A 19,682-nucleotide genomic window follows, 5' to 3' on the forward strand; every position below is an offset into this window, starting at 1 on the left:
CCTTAAGATTAATTTGCTTACTCTTGGTAGTGAATCTATCATATTTAAACTAAAATGAAGCTATCAGAGAGAAGGATAATAACTCAGACTACAAACTATACTTTCAAGTCATTAACTTTCTGTAAGTAATGAAAAGGGAGGTCTATATAAGTTGCTTTAAAGTGTATTCTAAAACAAAGGTAAACTATCATGTTTCCAAAAAAATATGTTGGCAAGTCCCATGTAGTAGACTGAGTGAGGGAAAAAAGGGAAAAGGTAATAAAGGGAAAGAAAGTTTTAAAAGAGAAAGGACTAAGTGTGAAATTGAGAGAAAAATAAATGGTTCTAAATCGATCTCCACTCATTTCTAGTTTTATGACTAGGGGCACATCTTTGTATTTCATTTTTCTTATCCATAATATGTGGTTAATAATAGTAGTTGTCTCATAGAGCTATTTTGGAGATCCAGTGAGTTCATATATTTAAAGTGCTTAGACCTTTTAAGAGAGTAACTGCCACACAGTAAGAGAGAATAAATGTTAGCTTTAATCATTATGTCTTGATTAGACAAGCCTAATGGGAGTTGAAAGATAAATAACCTAGGAATAGCAAAGGGCACCTGTAATATAAATACACGTTCAAGTGTTCTAGGACATTCTTGTTAACTTATTCAAAATGAAGGAACTTTTGCTTCCCTACCACTAAGAAAGAGACAACGGCTAGAATCTATGTATGTCCATTCTCGAAGATCCATATGCTGCTTGAAACCTATGGTAAATAGGGGATTTACTGAGGAGTCTTCTGTGATTTTAGGAAATGCTGTCCTTCTTCAGTAGATTCATTTTGAGAAAACTCTCCTTATTCTAGAGGACTCTGGTAAGATCAAATGCCTGAGCACTCATGCACAAGTGGAACAAGCACCCCACTTGAACTAATTGTTGTATCCGTCCGTTGAAAAATTTAAATGCTCTGTTTAGCATTTCAGAATTTCATAGACTCTGAAGCAAATACACATCAAAGCTTATACCAGTTCTTACATAGAGAATGCACATTCTTATGTCATATTATGAAGGTCTTCTCATTTCTTTGGGGAAGAAATTTTTGAAAGAGCTATAGGGATGGACATTTTAGAATAGACTCAGAATTGGAAATTTTGATATCCCATGTGAATATTTACCAAAAAAAATCAACTCTATAAAGAGTCTCAAATCAATTGAACAAGATGGTCCATTCTTCTGAGGTCATCTGTATTCTTTGTTTTGTAAAACTGGTACTGGCTTAATGGCCTAATAAAAAATAAGGCCTTGGAGTTACGCCTTGTTAAAACAGCAAGCATTTCCAACTGAGTACCACCATTGCTGAATGCCCAATTTACCAGAAACTGAGTCTCTGATATGGTTCCCATGTGGTGAAGAATAGTCAGCTTCTTGAAAGTGATTCCATTATATGGGTACCCTCTGTCATGAAACCTTCACCCTTATAAGTTACTATTCTAGATTTGGATTAGATTTACCTCCTTTTCATCTTTTTTTAACTTCACTATCTGATACACACATACACATACACTTAACATTCTTAAATTCATAAACTGTATTTCCATCCAATCACACATCCTTGACTAAGGCATTTTCCTTATTTATGGCTGAATTTATGGTGGATGGATGGATGGATGAATGAATGGATGAATGGATGAAGATGTTTCAACTCTGTCTGAAGAAGTGTTAAGCCCATTATGCATATATTCTGATGAAAAGAGACAAATTCATCTAGTCATTCATGTATTTCCATATATACTGATATACAGTGTTATATCAGTAAAATGTTTAAAAAATATTTGATTTTTGATGATACATTTTTTTGTCATAGGTACATGGACATTTATCTTAACACAATTCAGGTAGTTTGGTATACTCAAAATAAATTATACACATCCTAAATAATGTTTCACAAAGAAATTAGTTCTTAAATGCAAGTTGCATAAAGGCACCTGCTTACCTGTTCTTTTAACTCCGAAGCATGATTTGAAGATGTAATGTAATTTGTCATGCTCTGATTTCCCAAACATGCCTGTCCTTGAATGTCACTTTCTAAATGATGATTAAGGAAACAAACACATTCTTCTACAATAAAAAGGTATTGAAAAAGTATGGTTTTTGCTCATGTCACTGCAATGTAAAGTTGGCTAGCTGCAGGAAAATGAATATTCCTTAGCAATGGAACCACTATTGAACACGATGTATCAAAAGCCAACACATTTCCTTTCAATCAATGTCTGCCCTCCAGTATATAATTTTTATTCAGTTTATCACTTATAAACCTATTTTAGGGGATTTATGAAGTTTAGCCAGACTTTGTCTTTGTGAGAGAGATTATTTTTAGAAAAAAAAATGACCATGTTTGTTTAATAACCTTTAGCAATGAAGCTTTTAATATATACCTTCTGAGGTCGCACTAATATATGAGCTTTAGAGTTACTAGCTTATTTCTGAGCATTTTGAATATATCAAACAATAGAACTATAAGATTGGAAGTGAACTTACATATCAAATATCCCTTGTGACCAGCCTGTTACTCTACCCCTTTTATCAAGCAATTATATGTGTTGTGGATATTCTAGTGAACTAGTCACTTGCCTACGCAGCCTCTTACATTTTGAATCATTTCAAGGTTTGCTTTTCTTTTTAACTTAGTAGAAATATGTCTTTCTATAATTTCCATTTATTAGTCCTAATTCTTCTTTCAGATGATACTGCTCCAGATATTTGAAGACCGCTGTTATGTTCCAATAAGTAATTTCTAAAGTCTTGAGTTCTCCAGCTCTTCTCAATATTATATTGAATGAGTGGATATATTGTTTGTAGATTTCTTGACATTCTTATTACTCTCTTTTGGAGGTTTTGCTGTATTTTGTTCTCTTGATTACAGATAACTAAAGAACAGTTCATGTTATGTACAGTTTTATATCTGGCTACTTAGAATTTGGGAACCAATATACTATGGAATGGACAGGATGTTTCAATTTTTATTATTTTATGAATATTATAGTATCATATCTTCTTATTACGTGAATATAGCTGTTTCCCTCAGTTTCTTTCACAACAGTTTTACCTCATGACAGGTTTGTTAAGAGAGGAGATCAGGGATAAATATACCTATTTTTCCTATTGAGTAGACTCCTATTGACTCCTATTACTCTTCTTAGAAATGTCATATTTTATAATACAAAATCAGTGTGGAGGAGACCCCAAGTATACCTCACCTGGGAAAACCTTACCTACGTGCTCCATTTGAAATGAACAATGTGATCTCAGGGGACTCATTGTGAACAGATGCATCAGGGAGATCTAGAGCAGAGAAAGGAAGAATTTGTTTTGAAGGTGGCTCCATTTTGGATTTTAAACAAATTTCATCATAGAAAGACAGATATGAATATGCATTATAAGTCTTCTGCATTTGGATAGAAATAGTCAGCATGAAAAAAATGACTAATGAATGTCAAGTTTAGATTTGTCACTTGATTTCTTAACTGGATGTCCAATACCTGTCAAAAATACTTGACTACAGGGTGCCTGGGTGGCTTACTTGGTTAAGCAACTACCGTCAGCTCAAGTCATGATCCTGGAGTCCCAGGATCGAGTCCCACATCAGACTCCCTTCTCAGCAGGGAATCTGCTTCTCCCCCTCACCCTTCCCCTTCTCATGCTCTCTCTCTTTCTCTCAAATAAATAAATAAAATCTTTAAGAAAACACTTTACTACAAATAAAGGACAGTCTCTTTTATAATTACAGTAGCCAAAATTAAGATATTAATATTAATACCTTCTTACCATGTAATCATCAGACTTATATCAGTTATACTAATAGTCTCAATAATGTACTTTATGGCCAATGGATTCAGCTCCAAGTCAAACACTTTACATTTAATGTTCAAGTCTCAGTCTGGAAATATTCCTTTGTCATTCCTTCACATAAAGTTACTGCAGAGTGTGAGCCAGTTTGGGTTTGATATTTCCTTATAAATAGAGTCAGGTTATGCATTTCTAGAAGGATAATCATAAAAATGATGTGCTTTGGGACGCCTAGGTGGCTCAGTTGGTTGGACGACTGCCTTCGGCTCAGGGCGTGATCCTGGAGTCCCGGGATCGAGTCCCGCATCAGGCTCCCAGTTCCATGGGGAGTCTGCTTCGCTCTCTGACCTTCTCCTTGCTCGTGCTCTCTCTCACTGTCTCTCTCTCTCAAATAAATAAATAAAATCTTAAAAAAAAATGATGTGCTTTTCTCATCTGCATTAAGGTGAAAGACATTTTGATTTGTCTCATTATATATGATGTTCAGTTTAATTACTGGATTAAGTGGTACATGTCAGGCTTATCCAATGTAAAGCTATTATTTACCCTTTTTAACTATCATGTATTTCGTGGGCAGTTAGTTGCAATCTATATAAATTTTATATTCATTAGATATTTAATTAAATCTTGATTTATGATTTCCTATTTTATTCAGTGGGTTTTGATCTGTTCCTAGCAGCTTTTATTTTGATGTTTAAATGGTCTCTGATACGAGCAGGTGGAGCCCTTTCAAGCCAGGTTCTGTTTTTTCCTTTTCACATGCACCAGACTTTTTTTATGTGTGTCTTTTTGAGCTCTTCCTTGTTTTTTGACATGAACAGATATTCCTGGTTCACCTTGTATTTTCTGTACCTTAGCCCTAGAGTCAAGCATTTCTCTGAGGAGCCATTATTCCTTTTCCTGGAGAATCATGTTTAGAAGCCAATACTCAGCACCAGATGTGCTCATTGTTATTGAGGTTTTGCTTCTCCTACATCCCCTTACTGGGCAGAATTAGGGAATAAATTCATGCATGTGCATCTTACATGCATAAGTATGTGGGAACATAAACTATATGCACAATACAATGCACACACATGCACATGACATATACACTTTATTATTCACATTCATTTCTCTCTATCTATACCTATTCAAATAGGTATATTCATTGCTTCTCCTACATCCCCTTACTGGGCAGAATTAGGGAATAAATTCATGCATGTGCATCTTACATGCATAAGTATGTGGGAACATAAACTATATGCACAATACAATGCACACACATGCACATGACATATACACTTTATTATTCACATTCATTATTCACAACAGAAATGTTGCCGTCATGTTGATATTTCTAATTCTAATCCAATCAAACAGGGTTCATTCTAGTTCTTTTCTTCCTTTAGCTCCCTTCTCTGACAGTGGCAAATATGGTTTCCATTACATTTAATATATTAATAATTTGACCAGTCTTTCATCATACAACCAATCTCCCATATCTACTGCCACACCCTCCCCCAACCTCGTACTCTTCTTACCTACTAGGGCTCTGACCCTCCATGCTGTGCTTCTCCCAGGCAGACACTCTCTGTACCCATCTTGGGCTCCAGTACACTAGGTGGGGCTCTACCCTCTGTGTGAGAGATGTTCCCTCCCTTCTCAGGCTCTGTCACTCTGATCTGGGCTGTGTGTCTACTTTCCTCAGAATGCTCATGCTCCAAAAGCCTACATGTCTTCTTTTCAGGGGCCATCTTTCTCACTCATCTTACTTGGGCACTAACATCTTAGGGGGCTGGCCCACACCTACACCTGGCATGTGGTGTCCTTCTGCTCAGGCACTGACAGCCCATGCCTGGTTATGGCTCCATGTGGGCATCCTCCTCATCCTGCTTGGGCTCTGATTCCTGAGGCCAGGCTGCCCCTCATTCCCCTTGTGGATGCATTACCCACCCCACTTAGGTGTTGACATCACACAGCCTACTGTCTCCCCCAAAGAATGGCCTTTTCTTTCCACTTGCACTCCAGCATCCTATGCTCATTGCCATGTGTGCAGTTCTTGCCCCACTCAGTTTCTGACACTATGTGGATCATACTCTCTCCCTCATTTCCTCTTTACTTAACAGGTTCTCACACCCTGTGCTGGCTACACCTTGTGTGGAGGTCTTCCTCTCTCTGCTCAGGTTCTGACACCCTGAGCCAAGCAGACTTGCTGCACCATTCAGACTGTAACACACAACTCTAGGTCATGGTAACTTCTATTCCTCACCGCCATTCGCTTGAAAGCCTGCTTTGCTTGGTCCACCTCATGGCTTTAGAGCTGAGTTGTCTGGAATGGAAAGAAAGAGGAAGGGGAAGAGAAAAGGCTAAAAGATATCTTATTTAGAAGAATTTAGTTAGTAGTCTATATATAAAACTAACTGCATTTTTCCAATGTAGAGTTTATTCATTACTCTGCTCCATTCAGTTCCCTTTCATTTCCAATAGATCTGAAAAAATGTACTAATTTTAGAACTCTGGAAAACTCAATGTGAATAGGATCTTGGTAGGAAGAGTTGGAGTCTTTCCTAAGTTCTACACTTTCTGTCTTTTAATATCTGGACACATACACGGGAGATACTCTCTTTTGGTATTGGGGAAAGTGTTAACTTAGACATATGCATATTTCTAAGCAAACTGACTTTGAAATCCTACAAAAAGTCCCTATGCTATCAACAGTTCAATGGTTCATGCCAAGAACACAGCTAAACTAAGATGTGCTTCTGCCTTTCTGCATTTTATGCCAAAAGCAATTAGAGTTGAGAGAATCTTGGGCTCAGAAAAGTAGGAACTTGCTCATGTTGACACACATTTGCAATGTTGATGCTTCCAGCCCAGCACAGATTTTTCTATTTAAGTCCATTATGTAATCCTTTTCTACTGAATTGAAAAAAAAATACTGAATGTAGACTAAAAAAGACCTCGATGTATGAAAGCAATCATTAAGATCTACATTAAAACAAAGCATGTAAAATGTCCAATTTAACAGTTTAAGATATCTTTCCCAAGCTAACCCAACTGCCAGGGCCTTCTAACACTTTTCTCCTTTCTCTAGTCCTTCTTTCCTTCTTCCTCTCCTCTCCTCTCTTTTTCCTACTCTCCTACTCACTGCGTTTCCCTCTTCCTGCTCACCTCTCTCTCTTGGAATACACTCTACTTCTTGAATATCATGATTCCCGTCTTTCACAAATTTTAGAGAATTCTCAGCTAGTATTATTTTAAACATTTTCTTTTTCCCCTTCTCTCTGTTCTCACATGCTGGAACTCCACTAAGTTTAGGTTGGCATTCTTATTTCAACCTTCCTGTCTTTCAGATTCACATGAATTTTCCATATTCCTTTCCTGTCTGTCTGTGTTGCATTCCTTATCATTTTCAAATATATGTTTTCCAAGTCATTATTTAATTCCTCAGAATTATGTGTTTAATAGAAGTCTAAGTGTCTAAAATGATGTTTATTTCATCGATTGAGTTTTACTTTCAACAATCCTCTTTCTTATTCTTGTAATTCTTTTTGATTCATTTAAAAACTTGTCCATTGTTCCTTGCATGCCATTTTCAAGTGTGTTTATATATGTTTAAGGTTTTATATATAATACATTTTATATTCTACATGTGATAAATCTAATAACTAAGGTTCTTGGAGATTCTAATTTTTAAAATTTTTTGCTGTCATTTTTATTCAGTTATTTTGTTTGTTTGTTTGTTTGTTTTTTGTGTTTTTAAGTTTTGTGTAGTTCCTGGTAATTAACATGTATTTGGCTGTACTTGTTCTGTGGGACTCCAGAGCCAGGGAAAAAGTGAAGATTTTTAAATTTTAATTCTAGTACAGTTAAAAATTATTTTCTAAGGGATTTTTTTGTTTGTTTGTTTCTACCAGGTAGTGGGCATTTCTATCAAGCCTGGACAAAGGTAATTCAATATATGAATTTTATAAATATAAATTTTGACCCCTGAAAATGAGTTTATAGTTAAAAATTCTTGTATACAAGTACTTTTTCTCTATTATCATTGTATTATATTATTACATCATCATCTAATGGGACTTATGACAAACATGTTTTGACTATATAAAAGTAGATAAAATGTGGATATTGAGAGAAAACTACAAGAAAAAATTCTATAGGTTTTTGATGGACTGAGAACTAGAAAGAGAATAGAAAACATAGTACAGGAGAAGAGTTATCTGTGTCAATCTTTAGATGATTGGTATTCCCAATTTTCTTTTAACAATAAAACTTAATTCAGAATATTTCGTTTGAATTTCCCTCCTGTAACATTGCATTTTTATTGCCTTATCAAACTAGGTCATGTTCTTCATATTCTCTCCACTATAATCCATTGTCCATAATCCTGTCAGAACTCACATTTCTAAAATACAAAACTGAATGTCTTGCTCATGATACTTATATAAAAAAAATATTGCTCAGATGGCATTTATAGTTGCCCACAGCCAAATTTTACTTCCTCATGCCTTTCAGTTCTGTGATACATGTAACCCTGCAGGCAGCCTGCATTTCTCTTCACTCCACAAGCACATATTCCTAGCACTGCTCTGTGAGTTTGTACACCCCCCAATTATCTTGCCTTTCCCCCATCCTCAGTGAAGATCTTCTACTTGTTATTCATTCAATATACAGATTAATTACTCTCTTCTCTATAAAGCATTCCCTTGTTACTTTCTAGGAATAACTAATTGTTCTTCTCAATTCTTTCACAGAATTTTATATAAACTAAGCATATTATATTATATTATATTATATTATATATTATATATTGGTAGTCACACTCTCCATGTTAGAACTTAAAATTTTCAGTGAACAAGGATAATGCTTATTCATTTTTATATCTTCAGAATCTTTCCCAACACTTAGATTCATGTGATGTTGAATGAAAGAGTGAACGGTGCCAAGAATTAATACATCATCAAGTCCCAGAAGGTGGAACAATAAATATGATATTTTAGGAAGATAAATATTAAATGTATAAACATTGAAAGTGAACATCCTTTGAATGCAAACTGAGGAATAGGGGGAGTTAATAATATTGGGAAAAGTACCCCTATGTCCATATTTTTATTCAATTGGGCATCTATTTTCAAGTAAAACACCATTTGGTAGCAGTTCATCCTTTTTAATGGAGTTTAGAATAAGTCTTCTATAGCAAGAGTAGAGAATATCATCACAAAGAGGCTAAACATAGCTGAGGACAGAACATAGAACTACAGCATGATTCTGCCATTTCTTGTTAAAAGCAGTGGAGACTGCTAGTGTTTTTATAGTGTACAAGAGAAAGTGGAAAGTTTTAACAGTAGAATGATAAAATTGTCATAAAATAAAATCATTTTTCAAGTGCATAGACAAGACTAAAGATTTTCTACATTTTTTTCTGAAAGCTACAATCCCAAAGTAGGCTTTTGAGCATTATGGCATTACAGAGTAGAATATTTAAAAAGAGAGCAGAAGCTTACAAAAAGAAAAATCGCAAAGGAATCAGGAGATGGAAACTGCTTTAGCCATGTTAATAAAGACTTATTAACACCTCCTTCATCAGAAGTACCTGAAGTTTCTAATAAAACAATCTATTATAGTATATCTTGGTGAATTCACAGGTCTCTACAAAGTTTTTTTTTTTTTAATTTGCTTGTTTTGTTTTTGTTTTTATTTTTGTTTGCATGTATGTGAATTAAGATATCTTCACAATTTGATGCCATTTAGGTGAGTCTGTATGCTCTGAAATTCTTGTTTCTCTACATTGGTGCATCAGCACACCTAAGTCCTGTCAATTCCAATTAAATCATTAAATTATGATGTATAAAAACACATACCTGATTATTGGAGAGACAGAGATTAAATTTTTTCTTCTAAGAGATAAAAAATTCAGGTTCTGTTCTTCACCAAGAAAGTTATCTTGAAACAGATTTTCTTAAGGCAACCACCATCTTGGTTCTAGGGATGGGCCTAACAAGCTTTTGGGCCTGGAGGCTGCCTGCCCTTTCTGTCCCTCCTTGTATTTCATTGTCTTATAGGTGTAGAAACATTTGCAAAGGTATTCCAGGGCCTTCTGGAATACATAGGACTAATACCATGATGTGAGATTAGGGAAATCTGTTTAAGCAAATCCAAAGGACCTTTACCAAGTTCCACTGATGGGAAAGGATTTAAGAGCCTGGTGTTTGTGCAGAAGTGACCAAGTCCTATCATGAGTGGTTGAAATAGCTGTAATGGTTAAAAACAATATATTTTTTTGTAATGAAAAAATATAACTTTTAAATAAATAAAAATTCTCTGTAGAACCGTATAGTACTTTCCTGAAGAAAAACTAGAAAATCATATTATCAGAGGTTTGCTTGGTGAGTGTGGAGCAGAGAGCAAGAACATACGGCAATATTTAATGGCATTAGGTTCTGGGAAGTGCAGCATCTGCCACATGTTCCCATGGCTCATGGGGAGGATCATCCCCACTCTGGGCCAGACTTGGATGAACCCAAGTAGGCATCTAATTTTTTTTTTAATTGTTTTATTGCATTGCTGATTGCAATGCATTAATGAATATATGTCAGTGCAGTAATTCTTAAACTCTTGGGTCTCTGGACCCCATTATAATGACTGTGGACCCCAGAGAGGTTTTGTTTCATATGGGTTATATCTATCAATATTTATTATAATAGAAATTAAATGAAGAAGTCTCTTATATTTACTTACTAATTAAAAATAAATGATAAGCCCATTAAATATTAACATAAATAGAATTTTTTAATAAAAATAACTTTCATGAAAGGCACTGTTTTATATATATGTACATATATATATATTTTAAAGATTTTATTTATTTTTATATGAGAGAGCGAGAGAGAGAGAGAGAGAGAGTAGGAGGGAGGGGCAGAGGGAGAAGCATGTTGAGCAGGAAGCCTAATGTGGGAACTGATCCCAGGACCAGGATCCTAGAACCCTGGGATCACAACCTGAGCTGAAGGCAGATGCTTAACCTACTGAGTCACACAAGCGCCCAGTTTTATATGTTTTCAAATCTCTTCCATATTTGGCTGACAAGAAGACAGAGTCTTTCTCATACACTGTTTACATTCAGTCTGTTGTAATATTTTGTTCTGCTTGAAGAATATGAAGAAAATCTGGCCTCCTGTAGATATGTAGTTGAAAAAGGAGTATTTTAAAAGCCCTTTCAGATAGTTGTGGATATTTGATCCTATGCAAAATTTGACAAGTGGTAGTCTCTGAAAGGTTAAGTTACAAAATGTATTTTGAAACTATCAGTAAACATATATTCTGTTACATTGAAATCCACTGGTCTTTCCTGCACTGAAGACAGTCTTCAACCCATGCAAGATTTTTTTATTATCATATATTGGTAATTTGGAAAATACTGGTTCATTAGATTATGCTTTCCTTCCTAGAGTTGACTTAGGAGACTACACTCCTTCTATCAATGTATTAATATTTACGCCACTGGCACTTGGGTGGCTCAAATGGTTAAGTGTCTGCCTACAGCTCAGGTCATGATCTCTGGGTCCAGGGATCGAGGCCCAAATCAGACATTCTGCTCAGTGGGGAGCCTGCTTCTCCCTCTCCCTCTGCCTTTTCCCCTGCTTGTGCTCTGTCTCTTATTTCTCTCTCTCTCAAATAAATAAATCATATCTTAAAAAAAAATTTTGAACCAGCCTGTATTAAAATACTCAACTTAAAAACTAAAATATGTGTTAGATAAGAAGAAATATATTTTAATATTTTCAATAAAGAATTAAAATCTAGAATATAAGAATTATGCCAAAAAACATTAAGCACACACACACACACAATTCTAATCAGGAGATAGGAGTATACTCCTAGAAACTGGAAAGAAGTAATTTAATTTAGAATAATTAAAAAGACTAATATTTTTTTTATCAACAGATATTGTGTTTTATTTGTTATTAGATATATAATGGAGATTAGAAGAATGCCTGGAATGTGATAGATGCTCAATAAATATTTCTTTGAATGTCTAACTGACTTGAATACAAAGATGCTTATGACTGTTTTGAGGCTTATATAGTGGGTGACAGATGACTGGGTCTTTCTTTTTTTTTTAACTATTCCTTTGCAGAGACGACAAAAAAAAAAAAAAAAAAAAAGCTCTTAGATAAGAATCTGACCTTAAGCCATTCTTATCATCTTCACAGATAGACATATTCTAACTTCTTGGTGTATCAGTTGCTTTGTTCTTCAACCTTGGCAGGGAAGTGATAAGAAATTTTGTAGTCAATACCTTAAAATGGTAGTACTTTCTAGTTTCACTGCTATTTGATTTGTGCTTTGTTTACTGCCTGTGACATGAAAAATATGATTTAGTTGGTGCTAGCTTTTGTGATAGTTAAACTGCACCCTGCACTGTGTCTTCAGATTTTATTTGCAGTGAACCAGGTAGGCAGCAAGAGCTATTGATCCGTCCTCAGTGGAACAAGTGAAGTGACCTATGGCACAGAGTTCTCATTAGGAATTTCCCACTTTTTAAGTGCTTGAGTACTGATAGCACAAAATCTCATTCTGAGGATTTGTGGCTTCATACCATTATTTTTCCTAAATTGTGTTTTGCATGACCATTTTGCCATGTGAGGATGTCAATTCACACAATGAAATGTTATTTCTGTCTCTCAGACATCCTGCCAAAGTACTGATGCCGAGTGGCATCTGTATGGAAAAGTTAATTTCTTTTTTTTTTTTTAAGATTTTATTTATTTATTTGACAGATAGAGATCACAAGTAGGCAGACAGGCAGGCAGAGAGAGAGGAGGAAGCAGGCTCTGTGCTGAGCAGAGAGCCCGATGCAGGGCTTGATCCCAGAACCCTGAGATCATGACCTGAGCCGAAAGCAGAGGCTTAACCCACTGAGCCACCCAGGCGCCCAGAAAAGTTAATTTCTAACACTGAGTGTTATGGGTTGAATTGTGGGCCCTCCAGATTCATATGTTAAAATCCTAACTCCCAATATCTCAGAATATTACCTTATTTGGAAATAAGATCTTTACAGAGGTAGGGAAGTTAAAATCGGTCATCTGGTGTTCTTTCAGAAAGTGAACAATTTGGAGAGAGACTTGTAAAAGAAAGAGGATTAAAGTAAAGTTGAAGGCAGAGATTGGGTGACGCTTCTGTACCAAAGACTGATAATAAAACCACCAGAAGTTTGATGAGAGGCAGGGAATAGATTTATTCCTCACAGTCCCCAGAAGAAACTAACCCTACTGAGTCTTTGATCTAGACTTTGAGGCTCCAAAATTGTGAGAGAAAAAATTTCTATTGTTCCAAGTTACACAATGCATGGCATTTTGTTATAGCAGTCCTACCAAACTAATACATTAAGAAACGTAATCATTTTTAAAAAAAGGTTTTATTTATTCATTTGACAGGGAGAGACATAGTGAGAGAGGGAACCCAAGCAGGGGGAGTGGGAGAGGGAGAAGCTCTGCAGAAAGCCCGACATGGGGCCCGATCCCAATCATGACCTGAGCCAAAGGCAGATGCTTAACAACTGAGCCATCCAGGCAACTCAAAACTTAATCATTTTTTATTATTGAAATAAATTACTTTTTATTTTCCAGCTCCTAAGGCTGCATTCCCATTTAGTGGATGGGAAGCTTATCTAGGGCTAAAGCGATGTCTCTGTTGTCGAAAGTTTGTGAATGTTCGGTGTCTTCGACATGAACATTGGCATGATGAAATTAATATTTTGGAGGTTATGGAAAATGAGACTGCTGGTATTTGCAAGTTTATTGAGGTTTATGGATAAAACCAGCAGATGAAGTATGCATTATAGATATTATAATCAGCCTGAAACATACTGAGAGTCAGCTAGGATTGTGCCCTGTGGGAAGCTGACTAATTGCAGTACCTTTTTGATTAGGGCATAGGAAAGATACCTAAAATAACAGTTCCCTACTTGGTCAGTTGATTATGTTCTACCATCATTTTCCCTAAAATAGGTGACTCACATGGGATATAGTCAATATATTGAATGGTGTCTTACAACTCTCATGCTCTGTGTTGGGATCTCCATGGAAAGAAATCACAGTTTAAAATCATCTCAGCATTATGTCAATGTGGCAGGCAGAGTAACAGTCCTCCAAATAAGTCCATGCCCTAATCCCCAGAACATGGGACTGTGTTACCTTACATGGCAAAAAGGACTTTGCAAATATGATGAAATCTATGAACCTTTAGGGGCACATGGCTGGCTCCGTTGGTGGAGCATGTGGCTCTGGATCTCGGTGTTTTGAGTCCAAGCCCCATGCTGAGTGTAGCAATAACTTGAAAATAAAATCTTAAAAAAAAAAAAAAGGTATAAACCTTGATATGTGAAGATAATCTCATATTATTCAAGTGAGTCCAATCGAATCACATGGGTTCTTATTATTGGACTGAGTTCAGAGTCAGAGGGAGTTCAGAGTCAGAGGGAGATGTGACGAAGGAAGAAAGATCAGACACATTATTGCTGGTTGTTCTTTTGAAGATGGAGGAAGGAGCCGTGAGCCAAGAAATGAGGGCACCCTCCAGTAGCTCAAAGGGTCTCTCCCCTGGAGACATCAGTAAGGAATATAGCTCTGCCAACAACATTTTAGCCCAGTGAGATCTATATTAGACCTCTAACCTATAGAACTCCAAAATGGTAAGTTTGTGTTGGTTTAAACTTTAAAATTTGGGGTAATTGATTTCAAGAGCAACAGGAAATTAATATAATCAATAAATTGTCAATAAGCATTTTTCGGTTCTCTAATTCTGCAAGGTGCTTTAAAATTAGATGTAGCAGATCATAAACAGTAATAGTTATAACAATTTATTGTGAAACTGAATAAGAGATGAGACTCAATATTTTCAAACCCCTTTTATACCCATAGCAATCCTTTTTTTTTACTTTGACAAGCATTGTTATTTATTTTACATTTTGTCATCTCATAGTTTCATGACATTAGCCACCAGAATACACAAAATTAGGTTCTTCATTTTATGCAGAGAAGAAAATAATGAACTCCATTAAAAGTTCACCTTGACCAAAGAGACAACCTCTGATGGAAAAACCACATGCAGGAGAACCGGATATACCTATATTTATAGATATCTCATCTGAAATAACACAGAAAAAAAAACAAAGATTTGCAGCACTACCTATCGTAAAGAGTAATTTACCAGCTTTATAAACAGTCACATTCTATGTTCAAAGGAAGCACGTGAGTGAATATAATTGGGGGCAGACTAATATTCCAACAAGCTCTAGAACAGTCTAGTAATGACCTAAGATTCTAGAGGGGGGTGATATGTGCAAAAGAAATGTGGATGCAGGAGTCCTCTCAGTCTCAGAACAGTCCCCACACAGCTGCCCCCCACCATAGCCCTGGAGTTTTTATTGCTTTCTCCCCTCTTTCAATTGTTTTAGGGTCTGTGGCAATTGATTTAGGCTCCAAGAAAAATGGCTCTGGTTTCTGGATCAGGAGATTCTCCCTGATAGTATGCGTGGGCAGAAAGTGTATGGCATAGTCCTGGGCTTCAGGTAAAAGAAGAGAACCCGGGTACATGGAGAGCCTTTCTCCTCAGCTTGGTCCATGTTCACCTCAGGAATCTTCACTTCTCACCCCAGGACCAGCAAGCCCCAATCCAAGCTACTCCGTTAGTCCTGAGATGGTGATGTAGGACTGCAGAAGTCATACTACCTTAGATCATATCTCTCCAGATAAACTGTATTCTTTCTTAGAATCATAAGATGTTGGCATAGCTTGATCAGAACACTCCTGAGCAACACCATGTTTCTAGTGGCCTTGAACTTAACTTATCTTGAACTTAACTTCTATAACTTAAATATTCTATTTAAGTTATAGTCCATGGAACCTGGGGGCAAAAATGGAGATCTACTGGGACTCTTAGGCAACACAGTCTCAGCCACATACTGGCTTCCAAAGGCAGACACCATGAAATTCTCAGGCAGTGTGTTCAACCCTCATGGGCTATCCCAGCATTTAACCTCAACCCCCTTGTCAGGTTCCCATGGGGATGGAGGATCAGGCAACTTTCTACCTCAAGGCCTTGGCTCAGCTAGGGAAAATGGGCTGGGAGGAGGACTTCAGTCTGTGAACAGGGGCAGGTGGGTGTCTTGGCTGTGTGAAGAGCTCCAAGAGGACAACTCCATGGTGTGACTGATTGGGCCCAGCCACTCACCACTTTCTGAGTAGATCCAGGCCAGCAGGTGGCTGCCTTCCACCGAGCTGGCACCAGTTAGAGATGCAGGCAAGCCTGGTCCTGCTGGCCAAGGGGATGTAACCTATACCTTGCAGGAAGTATTTGAAGGCCTCAGTCAGTTTTTCTGGCTGTGTGACCTGGGGAAGCCCCTTAGAATTTGTCACCGAGAAAGCTTGTGGTGGCTGGATCTGGTTTGGAGTTGCACTCCACCACCCATCCTCAGCTGGCACCAACCACCAGCATCACCAGGCAGAGAGTGTTGGCATTGGGCACTGCCCCAGGCAGGTTAATGTCCAGGTCTCTGTAGTTGTTGTACGTGTTCCAGAAGAGCTGTGAGTTGGCATGGCTCCCTACGTTCCAATCTGCTGCCAGTAACTCTGAAACTGCTCTGTGTTGTTCACGAGCTCCTCCTGGAGGAAGAGGTGGGATAACACTGTGTCAGTTAAAGTGCAGATCGACTGCAATTGGACTACTGGGTATTTACCCCAAAGATACAGATGTAGTGAAAAGAAGGGCCATCTGTACCCCAATGTTCATAACAACAATGGTCACAGTCGCCAAACTGTGGAAGATGCCCTTCAGCTGATGAATGGATAAAGAAGATATGGTCCATATATACAATGGAGTATTATGGCTCCATCAGAAAGGATGAATACCCAACTTTTATATCAACATGGGTGGGACTGGATGAGATCATGCTGAGTGAAAAAGGTCAAGCAGAGAAAGTCAATTATCATATGGTTCCACTTACTTGTGGAGCATAAGGAATAACACGGAGGACATTGGGAGATGGAGAGAAGTGAGTTGGGGTAAATTGGAGAGGGAGACAAACTATGAGAGACTGTGGACTCTTAGAAACAAACTGAGGGTTTTGGAGGGTAGGGGGTTGTGGGGCTGGGTGAACCTGGTGGTGGACATTAAGAAGGGCACATATCACATGGGGCACTGGGTGTAGTGCATAAACAATGAATGCTGGAACACTGAAAAGAAATAAAATAAAATAAAATGGAAAAAAATAAAAAGTGCAAGTCAGGCCAGAGAGCTTGGTGGCCATGCAATCAGTCTAGTCCTTGCTGTTAGGATCAGGGCTCATCAGCACCAGCTTCTCCACCAGGCTGGGGAAGATGAATGCAAACTTGGCCAGCACATAGGCTCTGGATCCCACTTGGAACCCAATCGTGTACTTGAACCCAAAATACTGTGCTTAGGGAGCATGGCAGTCAGCTGCTCCTTGGAAGGGTACTGGTACCCCTGGGGAAAGAGTGAGCCCCCACCTGCTGACCAGGGTCATCCATATGGGACACCAGAGTGCTGGGTGATCTCCTGCGTGTCCTCAAAGTTGAAGAAAGTGTTGGGTCACAAGTTATGTGATTGAGGCCCATGTCCTGGATGGTGAAGATGGTAGGGTTGTTTCCCTTGGGGGAGACCCAGATCACCACGTGCAGAGGTAATAAGGCTTCCCAATATCATGTTCCCCATCCCAGCACTCCACCAGAAGACACTCTGCCTTTCCCAGGAAGGGCAAAGGAAGGCCTGAGTCACTAGGTTCCACAGGGAGGGGGCAGTGTGAGGGGGAGGCGATGGCTCTGTGGTCCTAGCAGTCTTTTAAGCAAAAAGATAAAAGTGATTTTTCCCAAACCACAGACTATTAGTCTAGTTTTGTCAAGACTCTTAACTCCTCTGCTCTGCTGCCTCTCAGAACAGCTGATACTGAAGAGCTAATACCCTACATGGGTCACTAACTTGTGTCACATGTTTATATTTAATAAAAGTGATATTCCAAAGAAAACTTGGATGTCTCAAGAGTAAACAAGTAATATTTCATGTATTATTTTATTATATGTAAATATAATGACATTTGTGATTATCTTAATTAAAATGAGAAATAAAACTTATACAATATCTTCAGAGTATATCTATCTGGAGAGGCAGGGTCAAAGGGAGTTTGAAGAATATAGTTTTTGTTAATGATTTTGTTTTTAGTTGGCTGCATCCTCTTGGACAAAGCAAGAAATGGTCCTCAAGTTTTCTACCCATGGAGCATAAAACTCTTTTATAGGCACCTCTTACTTCATAGAGTTTAAACACAATATTTTCTTGGCCTTTTCTTTGGGAAGGTCATGCATATGTCAGCTGGAGAGCTCTTCTGCATCACAGGGATACAAGTTTACCTTATGTGTCCCAATAGCATGATTTACAAAGTCCAAAATTATTTCTGATGCAAGTTCCCACGGGACTTACATGTTCAGTCTTCTCTGCTTCTTGGGCTTCTGATTCTGTATATGCTGAACCACAGTGATCAACATTAGCCTCAAAAATTTTACAATGTGAACACTATTTTTCTAAAGACTTTAGTGGTAGAAAGCAGTGAGGTTTGTATAACAAACAACTTCAAATGGAACTAAAGACATCCTAATTCTTGAAAATCTCTTTGCCGCCATTGTTGACTTCCAAAAAATATGTTTCACTGTGATAAAATAGACATCACACAAAAGTTACCATTTTAACTGTTTTTAAGTTCAGTAGCACTAAGTAGATTCATAATCCTGTGCAACTATCACCATTGTCCATCATCCAGAACTTAACCATTTTCTCAAACTCAAACTTTGTCCCCGTTTAACAGGAAAATTAACTCCTCATTTTCGTCTTCCTTCAGTCCCTGGCAACCACTATTCCACTTTATGGATTTGACTATTCCAGGTACCTCAGATAAGAGAAAGTCTACAGTATTTGCCCTTGGGTATCTGGTTTGTTTCATTTAGCATAATGTCATAATGTCATTTAGCATATGTAACATGTCAGAATTTTAGTCCTTTTTAAGTCTGAATAACTTTCTCTTGTGCCTATATGCCATATCTTGTTTATCCATTTATTTGTTGGTGGATATTTGGGTTTGGGCTGCTATAAAAGTATCAAAGACTGAATGCCTCATAAACAACAGAAAGGTATGTCTTGCAGATCTGTGGGCTGGGAAGTCCGAGATGAGGGTGGCAGGAGATTCAGCATCTGGTGAGGGTCATTTCCTGATCCATAAACCACTGACTTCTTGCTGTATCCTCACTGGTGGGAAGAGCTCCTGGGATCTCTATCATAAGAGCATTGAATCCATTCATGAGGGTTCTACCCTCATAACCACATCGCTTTTCCCAGGCTCCACCTCCAAACAAGATTTCAGTGTATGAATTTGGGGATGCGTATTCAGTCTAGAGCAGCACTTAAGAAGTACCTCCCCCTGAGATCCTCTCACTCTGTCTTTTCTTCTCAGTGCTATGATCTTTCATCTTGCTCTACCCTCTTCACAACAACGCAAGACGTTTTCTCTCTTTATCTTAAACAAGGCAGTTTGGCCTTCTCTGAAGACTTGGTAACACCCTGCTTTTCTTGGATCTAAATTGTTACTGTAAGGGTTGGTGAAACTATTTTTCCAAATTATTATAGTTCCCATACTAAGATGAATTCCTAGACCATCTACTAAACCAAACCACTTTTCTGTTCCTTCTTTATAGGAGTTCATAGTTTGTCTGCTCTGAGGGTCTGAATTAAAAGTGGGGATGCCGACTCAGTTTGTTTTCCTTTATAGTTTATTATTCTGTGTGGACTAATGAAACAGAGAAA

General features: G+C 37.6%; 1 pseudogene; it reads right to left on the bottom strand.

Moving 5' to 3' along the window:
* Positions 1–15,951: 15,951 nt before the first annotated feature.
* On the bottom strand, positions 15,952–18,508 carry LOC122910031 (annotated as a pseudogene).
* Between the last annotated feature and the right edge of the window lie 1,174 nt (positions 18,509–19,682).

The sequence above is a fragment of the Neovison vison genome, chromosome 6 (assembly GCF_020171115.1).
Source record: "Neovison vison isolate M4711 chromosome 6, ASM_NN_V1, whole genome shotgun sequence".
NCBI lineage: Eukaryota > Metazoa > Chordata > Mammalia > Carnivora > Mustelidae > Neogale > Neogale vison.